The 17,578-nt window shown below is 35.8% G+C and overlaps 1 protein-coding gene across 1 annotated transcript in view; it reads left to right on the forward strand.

The window, feature by feature from the left end:
- The window catches only part of LOC131824148 (contactin-6-like), a 305,999-nt gene that overhangs the window by 146,751 nt on the left and 141,670 nt on the right, over window positions 1-17,578 (forward strand).

The following is a 17,578-nucleotide window of genomic DNA, read 5'->3' on the forward strand; positions in this document are numbered from 1 at the left end:
ACAAATATTATATGATTTCACTTATCTGATGTAACTAGAAAAGCAAATTCATAGAGACAGATGGCAGAGCGGTGACTGCTAGGGACTGGGTGGAGGGAAGGATCCGGAGTTAGCGTTTAATTAATACAGAGTTTCAGTTTGAGATGAGGAAAAGTTCTGGAGATGAATGGTGGTAATGATTATACAATCTGAGTGTTCAGTTCCACTAAATTGTACACTTTAAAATGATTAAAATGGGGGCGCCTGGGTGGCTCAATGGATTAAAGCCTCTGCCTTCAGCTCAGGTCATGATCCCAGGGTCCTGGGATCGAGCCCCGTATCGGGCTCTCTGCTCGGCAGGGAGCCTGCTTCTCCCCCCCTCTCTCTGTCTGCCTCTCTGCCTACTTGTGATCTCTGTCTGTCAAATAAATAAATAAAATCTTTAAAAAAAATAAAAAATAAAATGATTAAAATGGTAAATTCTATGTTATGTGTCTTTTATTACTATTTTTGAAAATAATATCATCAGAATTCAGTGGAATTCTTTCTCCATCATAATTCTTAAAAGAAGAAAAGAAAAAGAGAAGCTTTTCTTATTAAGTATTCTGATTCTTTTTACACAGTAAATAGAGTCTAAATGCTAATCTCTAGCCAAATTGAAAGTTCCTAAAGTATTAAGACCTGTATCTTCAGTTTAATTTGAATTTCTCACCACCGCCTTCATAAATTTGCAACAATGCCCATTTTGGTACTAAAGGATTTTGGTAGGTTGTATAACAATGGTAGGTGAATACTAAGATTTTTGATACAGACAGATCTGAGTTCAAATTCTATCTCTGTCAAATATCTAGTGGTAAAATCAGGCCACTTCTGAACAGAAGTAAACTCTGTTCTGAAATGTATACAGCAGAAATTACAGCTTCAGCCACAAGATACTGACCTGGATTGCAAAGCCCCAGTACTTTATAGGCATTTGTGAAATGATAGCTCTAATTCTTCCTGCTACTTTTAATTACCTCCCTCAATTTGACCAAACATGTATATATTTCGCACTGCTATAGTTACTCATAGAAAAATCTTCTTCTTTTTTTTTTTAAAAGATTTTATTTATTTATCAAAAATAGATCACAAATAGGCAGAGAGGCAGGCAGAGGAGGGTGGGGGGTAGCAGGCTCCCCGCCTAGCAGAGAGACGGATGAAGGGCTTAATCCCAGGAATCTGGAATCATGAGCTGAAGGCAGAGGCTTTAACCAACTGAGCCACCCAGACGCCCCTAGAAAAATCTTCTAATTTACATTTTAAAACTTCCTCTGAACTAGTTCCTTCTCTTGTTTTCAGGACTTTTAGGTGCTTTGATATATGTTAACTTTCTTGAGCCAGGCAACCAGCATAGCAGATAGATGCTATTGTTTTTCCTATTTTACAGATTAAAAGCCCGAGGCTCACTGAGATTGGGGCTTTTTAGAGGTCCATTGTTAGAGAACCAAATGAAATTTGAATATAAAAGTTGAGATTCCTGAGGGCATGCCTTTCATGTTACAGTATCCTTCCCAAACATTCCCCACACAAAACCTGTGTGCTGCTTTTTTTTAATTGAATTTGCCATTGGCATAGTAATTAAGTAAATATTAAGCCATATCTTCAGGACAGTTAGCTTCACAATAAGCCTGGTGGTAGATGCTATTGAAACCCTGTCCAGATCCTATTTAATGGACAGTGTGCCCATCCTCAGCTTTTAATGACCAGAGCTGCACCTGGTCTAAAGTTTACACCCCAGACTCCCTATGGGATCAGGCTGAAGCCAGACAAGAGCTGAGAGCCAACCCCTTCTTGCTTAGCTCCTTCCCAGGCTCTCTTCTGTTTCCCTCCCTCCCTTTCTCATGGGAGTGCTCGCCCCCTAAATCATATACTTGGATGTCTGCCTCAGGCTCGGCCTCCAAGGGACCCAAAGTAAGACAAACACTAATCATTTAATATAAGATATTTGATGTAATTATTGATAAAAAAAAATTAGGTCCAGAAGCCCTACTCATATGAATTTCTATAGTAAGAACAAAGCTATACATCAAAATAAAATTGTATCAACCACTCTGCTTCCTACTGACTGGCAGTCAATTGCATAGTGTCACTTTGACCTTCAGAACAAATGAACTATGAACAGCCTTTCAGAACCCAACCTGTCCCTGGGAAAGGCTCTGTAGGTACATACCACTAGATAATTGATGGCTTTTGTTTGTAACTTTTATCCTGATGTTCAGCAATTCAAAAACACCCTCAGAGTTTATTTTAGGCTCAGACTGTAACACTCTGCCTCATCCTGATTCATCCCACCATGAAACCATGTGAAAATGCAGCCCATATATACAAAACTCTCTATTATAAAATGTATTCCTAAATCAAATCTGTCCTTAACCAGCTATGTGACCCAGACAAGACATTCATCCCTGTGGACTTATAAAAGGTATGTTTTGAATAATTTGATTACAAAAGTCCCCTTTAGTTCTTCTACATAAGATTCTGTCATTTCAGATTGTCAGGTAAATTTCTATTTTAAGCTCTTCTTCCCCCAACCTCAACCCTAAAGCAAATTCAGCAGGTGTCTAGTTACCAAAAGCTCCTGCTACCAACCTGGTGTTCTTGAATGATAAAACCAGTTTGACTTTTTACAAGCTACACTTGTAGCTGCTTTGAATTTCTTTTATTTCTCAAGGACTTTGGTAGTAAAGGTTGAATGTAGACTTCTTCCTTTCATATGTATGTTAATGAATTACTCTGTACTTGTGTGAGAGAACATTGCATCTGTCATTGCTGTTTAAAATGTCAGGCTTGAGAAAAAAAAGATAGGTGTTTTGAAATAAACCTATGATTTCACTGAGCTGGTTTCTTTTTTTTTTTTTTTTTTTTTTTTTTTTTTTTGAGATTCTTGTAATAGTTCAGCTCTACTAATGAATAGATAAACATTTGGGATAAAACTTACTCATGAATAGGAGTTTTTGGTTACGCACTATTTAATATTTAATCACAGGTACCATTTCAAATAAGGTTGTCCCATTATTGCAGAGGGGAAGATAGCTACACTGGAACCTCCTAACTGACCACTCATTTATTCATCCACCAACCACGCAGAAAACACCTTATTTATATGCATCTAGCCCTGTGCTAGGGCCCAAAGATTAAGTGATAAATAAGAAATAGCTATTCCCTGTCTTTATAGAGCAGATAGCTGAAACCTTAAGCACAGTGTAAAAAAAAAAAAAAAAGAAAAGAAAGAAAGAAAAGAAAAAAGAAAAGAAAGAAGGAAATTGCTAACACTTCTATAGCACGTATTATAGAGCAGGAATTGTTAGACTCTTTACCTAAATTAACTCTAGTGAGCCTCACAATAGCCCAATGAGGTTATTTTCAAATGAGTAGACTGAGGCATAGAAGAATTAAGTAACTCACCCTATATCACACAATTAGTTAAGTGGCAGAGTCAGAATTTAAACCCTCGCAGTCAGGGGGCCCCTGGGTGGCTCAGTGGGTTAAAGCCTCTGCCTTCAGCACAGGTCATGATCCTGGGGTCCTGGGATCGCCCCTCCCACCCCCACCCCCCCCTGCATCGAGGTCTCTCTGCTCAGCGGCGAGCCTGCTTCCCTTCCTCTCTCTCTGCCTCTCTGCCTACTTGTGATCTCTGTCTGTCAAATAAATGAATAAAATTAAAAATATATATATATATATATATATAAAATCCCATGCAGTCAGAATGTAAAGTCCACATCCCTGCTGCCTACTGAACCCCCTTAAAAAAATACCAGGTGAAGTGAAAGAAGTAGATTTAACCTATAGTGCAGCCCAAAGTAGGGTATAGTAAGGTTTGCCTGGATTGGGAAAGGGGCAATAGAAGTCTTCCAAAGGCAATGTGGCTTGAATTAAGCCATGAAATACTAGTTTGCGTTCCTGACACAAGTGCATGGAAGAACATACAGGTCGAAAGTAGATCCAAGAGGAAATGCAGGTGTGTGAAGGAGCCCAAATACTGAAGAAAATATATTGACAAAAGACCAGGCGTGATAAGAGAAGTGCAAAAGGCTATCTTTATAAAATGACTAGTTTTCTAGGAAAAGGCTGAAAAATAATTTGGAGGCAGGTACATCCAAATTTTGGAGGCCCTTTATGTCCAAGCCCAATTTAAACAATAGGATAATTGAGTGAAACGATGAAATGCCAAAGAAACATGCAAAAATCCATCACACTGTGAGGCTTTTAGGCAGAGACACCAAAGGCAAACTGCCTGTGTTTGAAGAATATTCTCCAGTCAATGTGACATTGCACACAAGTGTTAATTCATGCATAAAATGGGGTGTTAACATTACTTCATATAGCATTGGTATCAAGACAAATACTTATTAAACACAGAGAGATGGTAAGGGTGACTGTGAGTTGTTAATGGATTGTTCGTGGAGACCTGGCTATGTAACCATCATGTAATAGATGGTTGGGACATCAGTCTTTATCCCCAGAACAATGGAAATATTTTGAACAAAGTCAAGGATTTTGAAGTTGTTTATAAAATGTAGTTTGAAAATGCCACTTTTCCTATAAAAATATTCCTACATTAATGATATTACTAATATTATTAAAACCACACTACACATATTTAGGGATGCTCCAAATCTAAGTTTTCACACTCGTACCATGGGGTGAAAGAATTCTTGCTCCACATCAGAGGGATGATTTTAGAGGACTCAAGGTTAAAATGCAATAATAATTCATCTTAAGGAGCTAAAAATATAGGCATTTACAATCATAACTTTTTTCCCTGAGGAATGCAAAGGATTTTATATCTACAATGCCGTTCATCTTTATTCTGTATTTGTAAGCTATTCTAAACTGCTCTTTACAGATGGAGAAATTCAAGGTAGGGAAACTCTGTTACTTGTCCAAGGTCACCTAACCTCCAAAAGACTAGAATTTCTCATATCTCCATCTCAAAATAATTTTTAAGCATATATTTTTAGACAGAGAAGTAAAACGGAATGCACATGAATAAAAACCATAGTCACAGCACAACAGAAAAGGTACCCAGGTAAAAGCCATAATATTAGATGTTTTTGATCCACTTAAAATATCCTTAAAATTTTTTCATACATAACATATGCAAAACCAGACACGATCCTGATGATATGGTGATAAAGTACATTTATATCTGAAAAAGAAATTAAGACCAGGAAAAGAAGCTTTAAAAATAACACTTACAAACTCATTTGGAAATTGTAAAGTCTCTGATAATTGTGAAGTATGTGTTAAGTGGGTAATGCATATCTAATTACAAATGAAAATGCTAGATGGCTTTTAACCTTTTTTTTTAATATTAGAAAAGAAATAGCTAAACAAAGTGGGAAAATGCATAATTTTTCTTTAATTTCTCAAAAGAAAGTTGATAAATTAGTATTGGTTTTTCATTTTCATTTGGGAAATAGCACTACACAATGTTTTAATGAAACAAACATTCTGAATTTGGCTTAATGTAGTAATAACCACCAATTGATATATCAAGGAGAAAACTTAATCTTCTCTTTTAAAAACATTCATGTCTTAAACAGGGGACTTGGAGCAGTGACGTGGTTGAATTATAGCAAGCCACTATTACATTTTTAAAATCAACAGGGAAGCAGACTATCCAATGTTTAGCCTCATTTTTTTCTTCACCATCACTGCTGGGCATCTATTTGTTATGTACCTTATCAGAAATGATATTCTCAAAATTCAGGCCTCCTCCCCGCTCCTACCTCTACTTACATTCAGTAGGACCTTGTCTTTTTTGGCCCAGTTGAATAAAATTGCACATTGAAGCTGCCAGACTGAGTTGGGATAGGAGAGGGAAATGTTAAAAAATAAGGTATTCATCCTCTCAAAACTGAGAGTTTCTGATTGCTAAAACTAAGAGAGAAACCCAAAGCTGAAATGTTTATTCGTTACTCTTGTGCTATTTGACAAATGGCTTTGAGGAAGTTACGCGTAGAGCCCACAGAGATTTTGCCTCTGAGATTTATAAAACGGGTTGAGAATTACAGCAAAATTTTTGTTTGTGTTAAAGAATCAGATGAAATAATTTTTGAGATTTATTGTTAATATATATCCAATGTTACCTAATAGCAAATTAGAATCAAGTGTTTTAAAAAGTAAATAGAAAAATAAAGAAGTTGATGCCAACTCCTGGAAATGTTTATCATATTTTAAGGTATTAATTTATACCCTATATTTTCCAAGAGGTATAACCCATATGGAAAACGATAAATCACATAAATGCACAGCTCAATTAAAGCATGACTAAGCCAGTCCCAGAATATTGCCAAACCTCAGAATGCCCTCTCCTGTATACTTTCCCTCCTTCCTCTCCACCGTCTTATTTGTAATTGATAATTAAATGTTATCGTTTTCAATTTCATATGGATGAAATCATACAACATACATTCCTTCCAGTCTGGCTTTGTAGCCTGCAGTGTTTGTGACACTCATCCACGTTGTTGTAGGTTATCACTGTTCATTCATTTCTGCCACTATATGATATTTTATGGTATAAATTTACTACAGGGACACCTGGGTGGCTCAGTCAGTTAAGCACCTGCCTTTGGCTCAGGTTGTGATGTCAGGGTCTTGGGATCAAGCAGCACATTGGGCTCCCTGCTCAGTGGAGAGCTTGCTTCTCCCTCTCCCTCTATTGCTCCCCCTACTTGTGCTCTCTCTCTCTCTGTCAAACAAACAAATAAAATCTTTAAAAAATAAGTAAAAATAAATAAATAAACAGACTTCAGTTTACATATGACATCTGCTATTCAGGGAGCTCAGGATCGTTTCCAGAGGCAAAGATGAATAATTATGAATATTCTTTTGGTACAGTTGTGCATACATTTCACTGTTGTAAATAATGTAGAATGGAATTTGGGGCATTTGGGCATGCGCATTTGCAACTATACAAGATAATGCCAACTGTTGTCCATAGTGATTTTATTAATTTAGCCTCCTACCAGCAATACTTTGACAAAACTTGCTATTGACAGCCTATTTTATTTTATTAATTCTAGTTAGTTAAGATATAGTGTAGTGTTGGTTTCAGTAGAATTTAGTGGTTCATCGCTTACATATAACACTTAGTGCCCATCACTAGTGCCCTTCTCAATAACATCACCCATTTAGCCCATTCCCCACCCACCACCCCTCCAACAACCCTAAGTTTGTTCTCTGTCCTTAAGAGTCTCTTATGGTATGTTTCCCTCTCTTTTTTCCCCTTCCCCCAAGTTTATCTGTTTTTCTTAAATTCCACATATGAGTGAAATCAAATGGTATTTATCTTTCTCTGACTGACTTACTTTACTTAGCATAATATACTCTATCCCCATTGTTGCAAATGGCAATATTTCATTATTTTTGATAGCTGAATAATATTCCATCGTGTGTGTGTGTGTGTGTGTGTGTGTGTGTGTGTGATTGTGTGAGCACACACACACACCATATCTTCTTTATGCATTCCTCTGTCAGTGGACATTTGGGCTCTTTCCATAGTTTGGCTATTGCTGATAATGCTGCTGTAAACATTGGGGTGCATGTGCCTCTTCAAATCAGTATTTTTATTTTCTTTGGGTAAATACCTAGTTGTGCAATTGCTGGGTTGTAGGGTAGTTCTATTTTTAACTTTTTGAGGGACCTCCATACTGTTTTTCAGAGTGGCTGCACCAGTTTTCATTCCAGCAGTGTAAGAGGATCCCCCTTTCTCCACATTCTCACCAATTCCTGCCATTCCCTGTGTGGTTAATTTTAGCCGTTCTGACCAGTGTGAGGTGGTATCTCATCGTGGTTTTGATTTGTATTTCCCTGATGATGGGTTATGTTGACCATCTTTTCATGTGTCTGTTAGCCATCTGAATGTCTCCTTTAGAAAAATGTCTGTTCATGTTTTCTGCCTGTTTCTTAACTGGGTTGCTTATTTTGGGGGAGCTCAGTTTGTTAAGTTCTTTATAGATTTTAGATACTAACCCTTTATCTGATGTCATTTGCTTATATCTTCTTCCATTCCATAGGTTGCCTTTTAGTTTTGTTGATTGTTTCCTCACTGTGCAAAAGTTTTTAATCTTGATGAAGTCCCAAGAGTTCATTTTTGCTTTTGTTGCCCTTGCCTCAGAGATGTGTCTAATAAGAAGTTACTATAGCAGAGGTCAAAACATCACTGCCTGTGTTCTCCTCTAAGATTTTGATGGTTTCCTGTCTTGCATTTAGGTCTTTCATCCATTTTGAATTTATTAATTTGCCAGTTTTTAAAAAGTTTACCATTTGGGGAACATATATATGTGTTTCTCATTTTGGTTTAATATATTCTTCAGATAACTAATTAAATTGAGCAACTTTTTAAATGTGTATTGGCTATCTGCAACTCCCTTCCCCTCCTCCCTGTTAAAAAAATTTACATCATTTTTTTAGGGGTGCTGCCTGTCTCTGTCAGTAGAGCTTGCAACTCTCGATCTTGGGGTGAAAAGTTCTAGCCCTACATTAAGTGCAGAGATTACTTAAAAATAAAATCTCAAAACAAATTTAAGTCATTTTTCCATTTTTCTAAAGTTGTCTTCCTTTTTCATAGTGACTGATTCTAGGTCTGAGCACTTTGTTGCTTTTGTTATAGGAAAATAGCTTCTCCTACTGTGCGACTTGCCTTTTAACTCTCTTGTGTCTTTTGATAAGCAGAAATATTTTAAATTCCATGAGGTCCAATTTATCAATCTTTTCCTATAAGTGATGATGCTTTTTGTAAAATTTTAAGAAATGTTTCCTTGCCCTGAATTCATGAAGATATTTTCCTATATTACCTCCTATAATTTATTGTTTTATCCTTCACATTTAAATTGCAAAGTACCTAAAATTGCAAAGTTATTTATTTGTTTGCATGATAAAAGGTAGGTTCAGTATAGGTTCAGTATATACTATTTTTTTTTCCTATAGGGATCCAGCTGAATCAGCAGATATATTTAAAAATGCAGCCCTTTTAATAAAAGGCAATCTTTCTTCACTGTTCTATAGTACTTAATTTGAAAGAAATCAAGTATGTATGCCTGAGACTGCTGTTAGGTTCTCTATTCTTTCTATTCTCTCTTTCATCTATATATTTGTCTACCATTGTACAAAGGCCACACTGTATTAAGTACTGAAGTCTTATAATAAGTCTCAATGTCTGGTAGTTACTGGAATAGATGAAATGGATAAAGAAAAAAATGAGGCTCAAACTATAAGCTAAACTCAAGGAGAATAAAACCCAAAGAGGATAAAAAGAATAACAATTAATAGCATAAGGTTATATCCAGTTTCAAGTTGAGTTTTCTAGTGGCCAAGACGAAGAAGCATTCACATCTTTAATGGGATGAAAATATGTCATTGTTCTGTAAGCATAATTGCTGTCACTCTAGAACCTGAAAGAAGTTTCTCCTGTGAATGTTCATCAAGAGCTAAGTGGGTGATTCAGTAAATGACATTCCCCCCACAAATGTGCTCATACACTTACAATACTGGATTTCCTATGGTGTCTTCTTATATTTCAGGAATAATAGCTAACATTCATTAAGTACTTCTCAGACCTTTTCTATAACATTTGTGGGGAGGCCTCCCAAACTCTGTGCCCAGTTTGCTGTTACTGTAGCCATTATTACCATCAAGATGTATAAATCCCACCAAACTTATTAGTTAAAGAGAATAATCCATAGTTTAGTCTTCAAAACTACCATGTAAAACTATAATCCTGATTTTATAGATAAAGAAAAGGAGGATCAGGGAAATGAAATGTGTCCAGAGGCACTAGAAAACAGTGAAGCTGGGATGTGATGCCAGTTATTCTGATGGTTTAACCCACCTTCCTAATCATTTATTGAGTGCTTGCCCAATAGTAATGTGCATGGAAATCACCTGTGGATCTTATTAAATACAAGTACTGATTCAATAGGCCTAAAGTGGGGCCCAATAGTCTACATTTCTAGCAAGCTTCCAGGGGAGACAGATGCTGCCAACCCCAATACCAGAGTGAGTAGAAAACAAAGTCTCAAAATAAGATCTAGGACATTGCCTAAAGACAATCCAGTAGTAGCATTACTATAGGGGTCAACCCAAGGTGATACAAGGAGGCAGCTCTGGTATGGTGTACATGAAGCTAGAGGAAATGTTCATCTATATTTTCAATTTCGAAGATGGCTGTTCAGTATATTCATTTATACATTCAAGTAATGCATATTTCTTGAACCTACTAGGTGCCTAACGCATGTGGAAACAAAATAAAGTCTATTTTCTCTATTTATGCCTTTGCTTAACTATAACTAAGAGCTTGTCATATATATGTATATAACACTGGAATAAAGAACAAGGAAAAAATGTGCTTGAGAATTATCCAAGATAATAGGCTTTTTAACTATACTCCCCTGTCAGAAAGACTATCCCCCTAAGCAATATGTCTATTCATGACATCAGGAAATGCAAATGAGGATGAGACTAGATCTACAGACATGATTTCACAAGTCCACTGCAGAGTGTTTTCCCCCTTTTTCAAGAATTGTGTGGTTGAAAAACCAACTTTCACATACATATTTAGTTGTTTTGCAAAAATTAGTTCATGAGTGAATAGAGATTATGTAACCCTTGTTTAATTCTCCCAGAAATTCCATCCATAAGAGCTACTAGACTTCCTCTTACTAGTGTTCTATCCCTTGAACACAAAGTATTTATTTTAATTATTTCATCAGTTTTAAGCAAAAGTAATCAGAAGTAAACAAATGTGCTGGAGGGCAATGCCCCTGCCAGCCTCTTAGCCTACTGGAAGGCTCTTGGATCTTTGTACCATTTTCAGTGTTCTTTTACAAAGTTATCTGACTGTTTTCATTTAAAAAGACATGAAATCTGGCTGAGTCAAACATCAGGATTTATGACATTCCTCTTTGGCCAATCTGGCTAACTGAGAGGTCCTGACAATTGTTATCAATATAAATATTAGTTTTAATAAAAACTATTATGTATTTAGTAAGCCAAGCACTGGGCAAAACAGTTCCATTGTGCTTATATTCCCACAGTGAGTTAGTGGTAAAGGGAAGATCTTAAACCCAGCTCTGGCTAGCAACAGAAGGCAAGCTTTGAACTCAGTGATGGCCTTTCAAAGCATCCCTAATGGCAGGTATTTTAAAGAAGTGTCTGTCCTGTTTGCGGTCCTAGTTATCTTACCTGTATATTCCACCTCTCTGAACTTAACAGAAAGAAATGTCAGAGTTTGTGATGCTCTGGATAAAATGGTCTCTTCCTTTCAACTCCACATTCTCATAGCAGGAATGACGAAGGTGTTTTGACAAAATATCCCATAAACACACAACCAGACAGACACACACACACACATCCTTGCCCACATGTTTGCTTTGACGTCATAGTCTCTGATGTGTTAGGCCATCCTTATGATGTGCAGAAGGCACTGTAATAAGCCTAGAGTTCCAAGATCAGCCCCCATTGCCCTAACACTGACCTACACATAACTGTATGTTTCCACTTCTGAACCCAGTTTGCAACACTCCCTACCTGCTGAGATTCTTCCCTGGGCCTTCTGAAACCAACGATCAGTTATCAGCTGAATACTTCCATCCTTATCTTTTGCTCTTAACTTCTCCCTCACTTCATTGCTTTGACAGAAGTTTGGCTTTCATCTGAGGATACTGCTTCTTTTGTATTTCCCTAAATTGGTGACTATTTTCTCCCATACCCTCTTACTACTTGGTCTGTGAATAGAGATAGAGTCCTCCTTTCTCCTTGATGATTCTTCCTCCCTCATATCTAATGCCTTGGGCACTATGATCATGCCATCAGACTATGCTACGGCGGTCATGTTTTTGCTTGAGATCACCCCCATAGTTCCATGAAGACTTCATCTCCTAGCTCACTCTTAATCTTTCTATAATATTCCTGTCATATTTTTTATAATTTCAGCTTTCACAGAAATCAACATTCAGTATTCAATAACTTGACTTCTTATTTCCCTGATTTCTTGTCTTCCATTGATCTTGTTCGTTACCCTAACTTGGCCAAAAACCTCCTTACCAAGCTGACTCCAAGACCTTGTCAATTATCTAAAATGTCAAGCTTCACTCATATATGATTTTCAATCTTCTCAACTGTAGAACACCACTTCTTAACTGTCTAGCTGGCTATCTCCAGACCATGAACTCCAACAATATTTTGACTTACTGGTTCCTACAATGTATTAATCCTAACAATTTACCCCCTGTCCCTTTTGCCCTTGTTCTCTCCTTAATGAGACTAACTTCCATGGCTTACCTTTGAAACATCTTTCCAGTCATTCATGACTCGCTCACTTTTCCCTTCATTTCATTCATTTGATAGAACCCAATCCATGGTGAAATCCAAAGCAAAATTTTCACCTCATAAAAAACCCAACCATGACACCTCATCTCACTTTTAATTCATAAGTGCTTACATCAAATGGGACCTTAATGCTCCCTGACATTAAGATTAGGAAGGCAAATAATCATGAAATTCAAAGATGTTATTGTATTACCTGAGTCTTTAATGTTGGAAGGAGAAACGTACTAGCTAGTATTTCTCCACTATTTTATTTAACTAATTCATCTCACAATATATCTCAAACAGCATTTTCCCCCACCTTTAATTTATTCTGTTTTAGGGACTGATTACCCAGTCCTGACTCAGTCCTGTTTGTACCTTCAAATTCTGCTGCCTGGTCTCTGGACCAGGATGGACTTTGCCTATACCTGCCATGTTGGGGGTTTTCTAGATAACCTGGCACTCTGACTAGCTAGATGGGATTCACTTACCTGTGTCTAGAGTAAATTTCTACAAATGAATCCTATAATAAAGGCAACGTCTTTCTTTTTATAATTGCAGACTTAATATACTAGTAGGGTTCTGTTCTGCTACAAAGTTCTAAAAGTGTTGACCTTCTGTTTTTATTTCACAACCTAGACCCACTTTTTAAACATCACCCAGCTTGCCTTCCCCTTTCAACACCTGTTAATACTTGTTTTCTGTATTGAGATTCACTTTTCCTAAGTCTGACTGCATGCTGTCCTTCATGGACAAGCAACAAGATATGTGTTTCTTCGTTTTGTGGTATTTTTACTTCTTAGTAGTGATGCAATTTTCTATAATCATAATACTTGAATACATATAAAAATTAGAAATGAAAGTTATTAATGTAACCTGCATTGGAGACAACCACTATTGGTAAATCCTTCTGGAATTTTTTCTTACAGTAATTATACACTCTCTCTCTCTCTCTCTCACACACACACACCCCTAAATGAATATTTGTTATTTGTAGACTACTTTTTCACTTTAAAAAAATATTATAATAGCACTTTAAAGCATTTCCCTTGCCAGTTATTTTAGAGAAAGAAAATACATAACAAAAATAATAAAATATGGAGAATAACCAAGATCTCAGAATTTTCAGTTTGCTTGTCATGATCTTTGTTTTAAAATTCAAGTCTCCTGAGTAAGATGCTCATTTTACTCCTGAGAAATAGGCTGTTGGAGATGTTAAGTTGAGGTAAAAAGTGGGCTATTCTCCACACAAATAGAGGCCCCTTCCTGTCAATTTGACTTGAGGAGATGGAGAGATAGTGATATGATGCATCTCTGAGAACTTCCAAGTTGGTCCATTCTAAATCCTGTTGGTATTTGGCTCAGCCCAAGACATTTCCTTAACAAAATCCCCTGTTAGAAGAAAGTGTTACACAGATAAATTGGAAAGTTACCATGCTTATTTCTGCATTTTCTTTTCCTAAACTGGTAAGATTTTACTTAGAGACAGGTACAACAATGGGTTCAATGTGGATGTACAAATCTAATTAATGTATTTCAGTCATTCCCCTTATGTTCTCAGTAGGCAAAATTCTGACAGCATATTTAATTACTTTTCCAGGTTCCCATCTTGCTTTTCATCAGAGGGTTTCATTTTCTTCAGTCCTCATACCTTACCTAGTCCACCACTGGGACACCATACTCTTTATCCTTCTATCTTTGAATGCAAGAGAAATAGTGTTTATATTTGGACTACATATTCTCTTATCTGAGTAGCCTTGTTCTTCAAAACTGAGATCTTAACAAATATTGAAGTAGATTGTCACTCTTTCTCTTGATATAAATACAGTCATTGTTATTTATATTCTCCCTATAATTATGATATATTGATAAATGGTCATACAGTTACTGCAGACTGAAGGTAAAAACCTGCTAAGGTAATTTTGTCTGCTAATTCTCAACAAATTTCTTAAGCAGTTATGCATATCAGTTATGCATATCAAAATCATTTTCAACAGATTTGACCTATCAAAAATATTGAACTTTTACCTGGTTATCTAAGGTATGATTTTAATCTCAATCAAACTCTCTTTCCCTCACATGAGCACAAGTCTATTACATTTGTTTTGTAAATAATTCATGCTTATTGAACACAATTTAGAACTAAGTTTGAAAAAACCCACAAGGCACATCTATCTACACATTAATCAGATGCACACATACACACACATACATTTATATAAATATGATTACTCCAAATAACCTACTTTATTTTCTTTAATAATTTTAAATTATAAATAATTTCAAGCATACAGAAATACCTAGAAAAAAATTATAAGTATATTTCTATATAAATTTATGTTAATGTTTTGCCACTTTCACTTCAGATCACTTTTTTAAACATATGAAATGTTGTAGACACTGCCACTTTTCACTTCATTCATCCCCTACAGCTTCCCAGATGTATCCATCTTCCTGAAGTTGGCAGTAACATTTCTATCAGTGGTGACTTTTGGTTTAAATATGTATATAAATAATATCAGAATGCAATTTCTTTTGCAACATTTTTTCCCTCTACATCATGTTTTCAAATTTTAGCCATATTTCTACATGTTTGTTTACTTCTTTCATTTTAACTGATGTATAATATTTCATTACAAAAATAAAAAATTCCATTTCAATATAGACATGGGAATATACAACATTTAATAGGTTTTTTTCAAGAATAATGTATTGTAAAGATATCTCTGTCACATATTATGCATTTGTTATACTTGTTTTTATTGAGCCACTATCGTGTGGTAGACACTGTGATATCTTAAGGGTATACTGCTTAAAAAAAAAAAAATGTCCTCAGCCCTCATGTGTCTGTGTAGGTAGTGGAAAAGGGATCACATAAATATATACAGAATTTTAAAAATATCAGTAGTTGAAGAAACTCTGAGAGACTAAAATGCAGGGGTTATTGATTGGGGACCCAGGAAAATAGAACTCGGGATGAATGAAATCATTGAGGGATGAAAATTAGAGTTCATGCAATTTCATTTACCTGTTGTGGTTTTTTCCCATCGGTTCCATAATAATGTGCAAAAAACAATGAGAAAGAAACAGCCTGTGGTATATGGCAGTAAACTTTGTATTTTGGTCTCAAATCTTTGGGTTACCAGGTGTTTTTTCTGGACTCTGCGCTCACTTACATATTGGAGGTCAAATAAGCAGCTTTACTAATTCTGTGGTCTCTCTCCTTCCAGGCTGGAGCTTCTGGCCTAACTCAATTGTTGTACAGTTTCTTTTGATCCTCTAGATTACTTTAAGCTTTTACCATGGTGGCTAAGTGGGATTCCAAGAGAAAGAGAAAGACCAACAGGGTGTACGGAGCTATTTTGAAGCCTAGGCTCAGAAGTGACTTGTTTCCACTTCCTGCTGTATTTTGTTTGCAGACTAGTTGAAGCAAGAGTGCTGAAATAGACTGTATCTGTGATGGAGAGAACTACAACATCACTCTGCAGGGATGTGGAGGGGTGGGAGGTGGGGAATTGGGGCTACCTTGCTGTCAATCTGCTGTAAATGATGTGAGGGATGGAGTTGAAGAATGTTCCATTTAGAGGGAACAACAAACATACTTAAAGGCTTATAATCTGGAAGAAGCTAAGACATTCAAAACCTAGGGGGGGGAAAAAAAAAGAGTGTAGAAAGTACAGAATGTTTTCTCCAACAGAAAGTTGGAGAGAGTAGCAGGAGCCAGATCATGCTGAACACATTGCTCATGTTCTAGATTTTTGAAATGTATTGCAAGAATGGGACCCATAAAATTTTAAGAAATAGATCACATGATGTCATTTTAATTGACTGTGTGATCCAATTTAATCTATTACATAGATGTAATAGATTATATAATTTATTTTTAATTGAATTTCTTTGGCTAATATGTATGATATTGAATTGTGTAAATAAAAAAGAATTGTAAATAGTAAATAGTAAAACAGTTTTGGGAGGTTGTGCAGTCATTCAGATATTAGATGCTGAAAACACAGCTAAGAGGGTAGCAGTAGAGAATGAGGAAAGTGGAGATACTGTTGAGAATTTTGGATGTTAACATTTGCTGCTACATGCGATGTAGATTTTAAGGGAAAGGATGATAGCAAAACTAGTCACATGGATTTGACATTTATTATTCACTTTGATGAGGAAGACTAGAACTACTTTGGGGAAGGAATTAAGTGTTCCGTTTCAGAGATGCCGTCTAGTCAGATACAAGGGTATGCATTACAGAAGGAAGATCTGGGCCAACCGTACAAATTTGACAATGGTTTGTGTATAAATGTTGTTTGAAGCCATGGGAGTACTTGAAGCCACTAAGAGGGAAAGTTTTGAAAGAAAAGAGGAGAGCCCAGAAATAAATCCAATATAATTCCAACTATGAGCCATCAAGGAGCATAGATAGATATTCATGCTTTCTAAATGGCTATATACTATCTGATTATATGATTTTACTATATTACTGTAAATAATTGGCTGTTAACGGACTTTTCTAGACTTCATTAGACTGTGCTATAATCACTGTCTATTATATATTCCTTTACTCATTTGACCAATTATATCCTTAAAGTAGATACTAAGAAGTTGAATTGCTAGGGAAAATAGATTTTACATTTTAAATGTGAATACATCTTGATTAACAACCCTTGAAAAACAGTTATGCCAAATTATACTTGGAGTAGGAATGAGTATGCTAGTTTCCTCAACCCTTCTCAATATTATATATCACATCATTTTTCATTTAAGATCTGATGAGTGACAAATTTTTGCTATTTTAATTTGGATTTCTTGGGTTATTAATAAAATCGAGCCTTTTAATATGCTTATTGGAAATTTGGAATTCTTTTTCAAATTTCCTAGACATGGTCTTTGTCTTGTTTTGTACTAAGGGATTCAGATTCTTAAGTACTTCCTTAAAGTATATTAATATTTTTCTATTATAAATTATATAAAATGTTTCAATTTTTATTTTAATTTTGCTTTTGGCATTTTAGCCTGTAAAACTGATATAGGTTTTTTTAATAATTAAGTTTATATTTCTCATTCCCTTAAAAATCTTTGTTTTGTGACACATGTATAAAAGTTTTCTTAAGCCCAAGATCATGAAACTATTCCCCTTTAGTACTCTTGTCATTTCATTTATTATATTTAGATCTCTGATTCACCTAGAATTTATTTTTGTAATGAGTTCAAGGTCGAACACCTAGCTTTGCTTTCCCACCTTCATCCT

Source organism: Mustela lutreola, chromosome 2 (genome assembly GCF_030435805.1).
Source record: "Mustela lutreola isolate mMusLut2 chromosome 2, mMusLut2.pri, whole genome shotgun sequence".
Lineage (NCBI taxonomy): Eukaryota > Metazoa > Chordata > Mammalia > Carnivora > Mustelidae > Mustela > Mustela lutreola.